General features: G+C 45.0%; 1 long non-coding RNA gene across 1 annotated transcript in view; it reads left to right on the forward strand.

Annotated features, from left to right (window-relative positions):
* The first annotated feature begins 526 nt into the window (after positions 1-526).
* The window catches only part of LOC127003825 (uncharacterized), a 43441-nt gene continuing 36106 nt past the window's right edge, over positions 527-7861 (forward strand). Inside the window, exons 1-2 of the long non-coding RNA XR_007757426.1 lie at positions 527-1105; positions 2597-2670. This is a non-coding gene — a long non-coding RNA (uncharacterized LOC127003825). The remainder of the gene's footprint in view (positions 1106-2596; positions 2671-7861) is intronic.

Raw genomic sequence — 7861 nt, forward strand, 5'->3', positions numbered from 1 at the left:
GTTCGTTTCATTACGTATATGTATTATTTTCTACTTTCTCAGCCTCAATCGGCAATCATTTTCCCAGGCTTTTGCTGTAGACTACAGATTGTCGTGCTCACAATATTGCAGTTATCAGTTTTAACCCCAAAACTGTCATACCCGCACCCATAACGATATTCAATTGAAGTTATTCTTGAAGCCGTAAATTACTGATGTGTTTTGTGATAGTTATGAGGCAGAAACCGGAAACTACAATGTGCTGAGTACGACAATTGGTAATGCTGGTGCTGTCCGAGGAGTGCGTTATCGTGCATACTTGATTTTTGCTAACCTTTAAACCTCTCGGAAAACCATAGGAAAGAGTGCACAGATATAAACAAAGTGTGAAGACAGCCATGAATGATCTGTGCTGACCTATACGTACGGCAAATATTGGTTTTATAATTCAATACGACAATTTACACCCGCATACGATAATTTAAGCTATACGTGTACGATACTATAGTTACTGGCGGCCACGTGCTCGACCCATGCGGCGTTGGAGTGTCATCCCGCGGTGCTGTGATCCGTGTGTCTAACTTTAACACGCTTCCTCTTTCTAACTAGTTCTACGGGTCAAGATTGGTGTCATTAACGCACTGATATCTCTTCTACTAATTGATCAGCTGCTAAGGTACCCAAGACAAGCAGGAGACGAGAGATATATGTTTGCTAATAAATCATACCAGTCCTTCCCGTGTTCGTGTCTGGCCTTAACACTCTTCCTTTTGGTTTCTTTAACGCGCTGATTCTTCTTCTCCTATTTGATCATCTGCTAAAGTATCCAAGTTAAGCAGGAAACAAGATATATAACCGTTAATGATACCAGTCCTTGCCCAACTCGTGTCTCGCCTTAACACTCTTCCTTCTGCTTGTGTTATTGGCTCAAGATTGGTGCCATTAATTAACGTGCTGATAGTTCTTCTCCTACTTGATCAACTGCTAAAGTGCGTAAGTTAAGCAGGAGGCAGATACCGGCGCGTTAATGATACCCAGTCTGCTGTGCTCCAAGGCCTCGTGTGAACTGTGAAGGACCTGAAGTGAACGTGTGTCAGACCGGTGCCACGCCGAGCTCAGCGGCAAGGTGAGGGGAATGTAGTTTCAGTGTTAGTTTTAATCGTGACACGGCACTTAATTCCTTTTATTAGCAATGTAAGAAGCAAGAGAAAGGAAATGTCCCTTGTTAAATTTCGTCCCCTGTGGTTTTAGCTTAAGTGGACCTTGTCGCTCCACATGTTAAGTTGTTTGTAGTGCTGGGATGGCCTGGTGTTGTCCCTGTGTGGCCCCCGGCAGCCTCCCTAATGGTAGCACTCCTTGTTTTTTCTTTGTAGCTCTGTGGTCAAGTTGTTTGTAGTGCTGGGATGGCCTGGTGTGGGGGGGTTGTGCGTCACGCCTATTGTGCCTTGAGGCTGTGTGCCACATGTGCTGGATCTTCCACCTGGTTGCCATGAACATCCTTCGGTGTGCTTACAACACTTCCGTTCCACCTATGGCACTGGTAGGCTCTCCTCATGGGGCCTGGTGGTTGGCCGCAGCCCTTAATGGCACAAGCAAGTGTTTACAGTGGCCCCATCTTTCTTGGCTCATGCTGCCCCCTGGAGCTCATCTTTTATCCTCTTTTAGAGAGAGAATCTTAGAGTCAGGGTTGATAGGTGGTTGTCAGGACAGCATGTATGTAGTCTTAGGCCACTCAGCAAATGGCTAAAAATTGTCAGCTTGTAGTGGCGGGCAGGATATGAACCCTGGTCCTCCTTGACGCCGCACCCGCACATTGACCACCACCTCCCCAAGCCTGTAGCCTTCCTTTTTGCATTGGAAAGTAATAATTTTGAGTTTCCTCTATGTTGGTAATGACATGTGTCTCCTCCCTTTCTATGCTCTTCATTGGAGTGTAGCCTAAGAATTGAATTTTGGAGGATCTCTTTCATTTTGGCCACCATCTGTCACAAGGATGTTTCATCCAGTTTGCCTTTGTTGAAGCTTTGTGAGATCCTCTTTTTCCTTACTGTGGCATTCCTATGTGGCCCTTGTACCAGAATTAAGAGTAGGAATCCATGCCCCACCATCCTTGGGGCAAAATAACCTGCCCTCATCTGATGTAGCCTAACCTAACCTGTCCACCTGACCCAACCAAACCAAATACCTCGTCAGACCCAGCCAGGTGAGAGTAAATGGAGACCTCTTATTCAAGGCTACTTAGATGAGAGTTTCATTGGAGGAATGGCATTGTGGATGAAAAATGTTAGAAATGGATATGATAGATGAACTATTTTCATCATGATTATGTTATTGATACACTTTATTTAAAAAAGAGGTGTAGAAAAACTATTAAAGTAATTTATATTCTTGGTTTAAATAAGGTAAAAGATTAATATTCTAAAATCGACACATTTGTAATATATCATGAGTCTTCTTAAGATATATACTGCCGCTCTTAGGAATATAAATATTCATGTTCTTTTTTATTTTGTTAAAAATATCTGCGCCCTCAAGTGTCTTGCTGATCATATATGCCCTTAATTTGCTGATTTGTGTAACAGAAGTAATTGTCTAACCCCCATGTCATTGTTCACAGGTGAGTACCTTGCATGCCTCGTCGAGGGACAGCGCCGCGGGACCTCAGCAGCGACACCTCCACGTGGTGTCAAGGTAAATAAAGAAGCCGTCATTTTTGTCTAGGTGGTAGGCACTGGGAGGGTCCTAACCTGACTTGCCTTTCAGGTACACTAATGTTTCCAGCATTGACCTTACAGGTGTTTCCTGCATTAGCAATTCTGTACCAGGGCTGTGGTGGAAGCAGCATCTTCAGGGAGGTGACTGTCATCTGGTGATGGGGAATGAGAATACAGCAGCCTCTGAGCAAGAAAACCTGAAGGATGCTGAAGAATTATAAACTGAAATTTTCTAGTAAATATGAATGATTTTTTGAAACAATTATTCACCATGATTCTATGCATTTAAACAGATGGAAATGAAGCCGCTATTATAGTCCTACTCAGTCTTGCATTTGAAGTTGTTTACATAACGTCTCGCCGTGTTCAGGAAAATCATCATCCATTGATCTACAGCTCTGATATCCTCTACTCTTGGATAGATGACCACAGTCCAACAATCTCAAACTCTCTATGTCTGTTCACTTCCTCTATGACATCAACATCCCCACTCCTGCTTCTCTCTCATGCTTTCTTCATTCCTATCAGTCCACCTCACCATTGATCTCCCGGCCACCCCCTGCCCCCATAAATTACTCTATTACAACATCACGGTATCAACATCCTCCATCATCTTAAAGGCCAAGCCAACTCAGTGAACGGCTGAGTATTTCATCAAGTCTTTCTCCAGGGTTAGGTACACACAATCCACCTCTCCATCTCTCTTGTGTTCCATGTCAACCACCCACCTTTAAATCCAACATTCATACCATATCTCCTATGCACATCATTATTAGTGACTCCATCCCATCTCATTAATCACACATCAGTTCTCAAGTGGTTCATCTCTACTGCACATACCCTTAACCTGTTGTCACTCCGTCCATACCCTTGTTTGTGAGGCATCAGTCAAGGTTGGCATAACTGTACTTTTCCTTTGTGCCCTCTATACCCAAATGCTTACACTTCTACTGTACCTCTTGGGATGTTCTTTATTAACCCTATGGCCTGCCTCCCTTTCACTGCTTTATTTACATTAATACCTGAACGCTTATTATGCAGTTTACTTATTATTATTATCATTATTATTATTATTATTACAGATTATTATATTGATGTTATTATTATACATTTATCAATTTCTTAACAGAGAGAGAGAGAGAGAGAGAGATATGGACAGATTTACATAGATTTACATAGATGTTCAGCCTTCACAGACCCTATGGTTAAGACCTGGTGGTCTATCCTAAATTAAACCTAAGTGAAAAAATGAATCAATCGTGTCGCACTGGATCACTGAAGGTGGGAGTTTATTCCATTCTTGTGCTATAATGTTGGCAAAGAAAAAAATTGATGGTCTGAATTTACTTGTTAACACTTTAGTTTTGTGCCATTATTTCTTGTTTGTGGCAGTCGAGTCTGTTTGTAAAGGAATCAGTCGTGTTGCACTGGATCACTGAAGGTAGGATCTTATTTTATTCTCGTTCAACAACGTTGGTGAAGGAAGATGTGGTGCAGTCTAAGTTTCTTTTTTGTTTACTCAAATTTCGTGCTATTATTTCGTGCTGATCATGTCATCGATCATAAACGATTTGGTTTTGTCCACATTCAAGAGAGAAAGAGAGAGAGAGAGACCCTCCTCCCCCACCCTCAAGGCTTGGTTTGTCACACATGGGACGTCTCATCAGCACCAAATTCACCAAATGATTCCTGCTCACACACGAGCCTAATTCAAATTTAGTCTCCCCTCTGTCTGTGATGGGATCAATTCTGCCTGTTATTTGAGTAAGTGGAGAAACATACAGGAGTTGCCGGGGTGGGGTTTAGAAGAGGAACTTGGGGGAAGAGAGTAGGGGTTTTGAAATAGAGGAAGTGGGATTCTTTTTTTTAGTGTGTGTGTGTATTTACCTAGTTGTAGTTTGACAGGGCCTGGGCATTATGCTCGTGTGATCCTGTCTCCGTATCTGCATTTATCCAATTTATCTTTAAAGCTTTGCACACTCCTCGCTGATACTATATCCTCGCTCAGACTGTTCCAAACCTCTACATTTCTTTGCGGGAAGCTATACTTCTTTGTGTCTCTCAAGCATCTCCCCTTGTGTTTGTGTGTGTGTGTGTGTGTGTGTGTATTAGGTTAGTAGGTAAATAAAGAATGTGGCATGTGAAACCAAAACCACATGTATCATAAGAGAGTAAATCAGTATAGTAACACGTCCATGCCCTACCTACCCATTTTAGGCACCATAGCCGTATAGTTGTATCACTGGATGAAGGCATGGGAGAGAGAAACAAGTAGAAGAGTTCAGTTGTTGTTTGGCAGGGTTTCAGCGTGTTCCAAGTCTTCAGGTGTCTGCTTCTGTTTCCCTGTGCAAGTCGGGTGAAGGAGGAGGAGGCACGGTGGGGTGGATGGTTGCAAAGAAACATCAACACTTAGGAGGAATTACTGATAAATGTAAATAAGTTCAACACTGGTTATTGTCTGTTTCCACTTGAGATAGTTTTAGTGTTTCTTGTGTACTCAAATGTGTGGTTCTGTAGTCCTGTGTGAGTCTGGCCAGGGAAAGTTAATTAAACACATTGAAGGAAACTTTGATTAAATGTATATTACTTTTCCTCTGCCCTCTCTCCACATTCCCCTTCCAACAGTATTCTACTCCCTCTCTGTTTCCCACGCTTTGCTCCCCTTTACTCCTCAACTTGCCTCCCCTCCTTCCCCAGGCTGCAAAACTCCCTCAGCTTGTGTGACTGTATTTCGCCAGCATCCATCTTCCCCTCTTACCTCCCCACCCCCCCTCCCGCCCCAACCACACAGTTTCCTCATCATTCTTCCCTCCGCCCCCTCCTCCTCTCACACCCATCCCCAGACTGCATAACTCCCTTGTTTTGTGTTTCACCCCAGCATCTCTTGTTCCACTCCACCATCTCTTGTCCCACTCCAGCATCCCTGTTCCCATCCCAGCATCCCCATTCCCGCCCCAGCATCCCCGTTCCCACCCCAGCATCCCCGTTCAAACCTCGGCATCCCTGTTTCCACCCCAGCATCCCCGTTCCCACCCCAGCATCCCTGTTCCCACCCCAGCATCCCTGTTCTCACCCCAGCATCCCTGTTCCCACCCCAGCATCCCTGTTCCCACCCCAGCATCCCTGTTCCCACCCCAGCATCCCTGTTTCCACCCCAGCATCCCTCTTCCCACCCCAGCATCCCTGTTCCCACCCCAGCATCCCTGTTCCCACCCCAGCATCCCTGTTCCCACCCCAGCATCCCTGTTCTCACCCCAACATTCCCGTTTCTACCACCGCATCCCTTTTCCCACCCCAGCATCTCTTTTTCCACTCCAGCATCCCTGTTCACACCCCAGCATCCCTGTTCCCACCCCAGCATCCCTGTTATCACCCCAGCATCCCTGTTCCCACCCCAGCATCCCTGTTCCCACCCCAGCATCCCTGTTCTCACCCCAACATTCCCGTTTCTACCACGGCATCCCTTTTCCCATCCCAGCATCTCTCGTCCCTCCCTCGCCACGGCTGGGTCACTTACTATTCAGCGAGTTGTGGTATTAGCAATCGTTAATATGTTTTCTTACCTTTAGTCAACGTTTTTTTCTTTCGCCACACTCATTCCTGCGCTTACTTTCTTTCTCGCATTGTCTTGCGGTAACTGATGATAACTTGTTTCCAAATGAGATATGTGATAACAAGTGATATGTAAGGTGACATGGATTCCGCTTTCATTGTTTATTTATGAAAATGTAATGTATGTTGTATATTTAATGGAAAATAATACTTTGTGGTCCCGTACGTGTCTCCTCATGGCATACATTTGAGAGGCGAGAGACCTAATTTTTTGTGTTGCTGTGCCAGGGGAGGGAGGCAGTTTGGCATCACCTCCAGAAGTGAATGATTTTTTCTTTGTGCTTTCATCAACTTTGGGGAGGCTGGCAGAGACGAGATTAAAGGAGGGGGCGAGGAGCGTTACTCATATCGTCAACATTGCTTGTCTCCCATAAATCTGGGAAGTAATCTGAAGATCAGACCTGTACACTGCCCTAAAGTCGGTGCGAGTCTCACTCTGAATAATCCATACATAAATTTGGGACAAGTTGAGGAGGAGGGAACCTTGACTCCAGGAGGGAAGGAGGAGAGGCCAGGAAAAGTCTCTCTGCGGCACCACACGACCCGGGAGTAACCCAAGACTTATTCAGGACAATGTGAAGCGGCTGAATAATCTATTGCACAGTATGCATTCATCGAAGATGGAGCTGAAACACATTCCGATTGTGTTTCATTCTTTTACTGACGCATGGAATATACATTTGTGAGAAAAAGACGCTATTCTTGTGTAACACCCATCACACCAACACTTCATTGTGGTCCAATCTTGCCCAGGCCGTGGAGGATACACAGATTCCCTCATTAGACCTCTGTGGGTGACCGAGTGTTGGGCGTCAGCAGAAGAGAGTCTGCCTGGCCGGCTGCCTTGGCCAAGGGATGTGCCTCATCAGGATAGTGGAGTCGCGAAAACTAGACGTCATTCTGACCATCATGGGAAGGGATTGCGCCGGGAAGAAAAGCCTCCCACCTGATGCTGTTTGCGGCAGGAGGGGAGCAACACTCCTCCAGGCCTCTTACCTTTGGCTCCATCCTTCTGTTACTTGGCTCTCTTAGCTTTCCTCTGGATTACATAAACCCAACCAACAACTCGTTCCTGCCACTCATAACCAAACTCACCCTCCCTTACAGTCTTCCTCCCATGCGTTCCCCTCACACTACACCTTCAGGCATCACTTTTCACGACCTTTACGCCTGCCTGCATGCCTTCTATCCCCTCATGCTTCACCGCTCCACTTGTTGACCCAAAATTCACCCTCTTCCCCACAGTCTCCATCGGTGGGATTTTAATCGATATAGCGCCGAAGCCGCTAATGTGGCTGATGCTATATTAGTAATTAAGCTTTCCACAAACTTTTAAGGTGTCACGCATTTGTAAACAGATAGGATTCCTCTCATATTTTCCTCCATTCTCGCCTTCAGTCTTGCCTTCATCCGCCAATATAGTAATTGCCTCCAGGGTTATTCCTCCTCCTCTTCCTCCTCCTCCTGTATTTTTTTTTTTTTTTTTTTTTTTTTTTTTTTTAGTCGAGATGTTTCACGTAGTAATGTAAGTGAACAGACATTTTTTTTTTTACTAT

This window comes from Eriocheir sinensis, chromosome 26 (genome assembly GCF_024679095.1).
Source record: "Eriocheir sinensis breed Jianghai 21 chromosome 26, ASM2467909v1, whole genome shotgun sequence".
NCBI classification, from domain to species: domain Eukaryota; kingdom Metazoa; phylum Arthropoda; class Malacostraca; order Decapoda; family Varunidae; genus Eriocheir; species Eriocheir sinensis.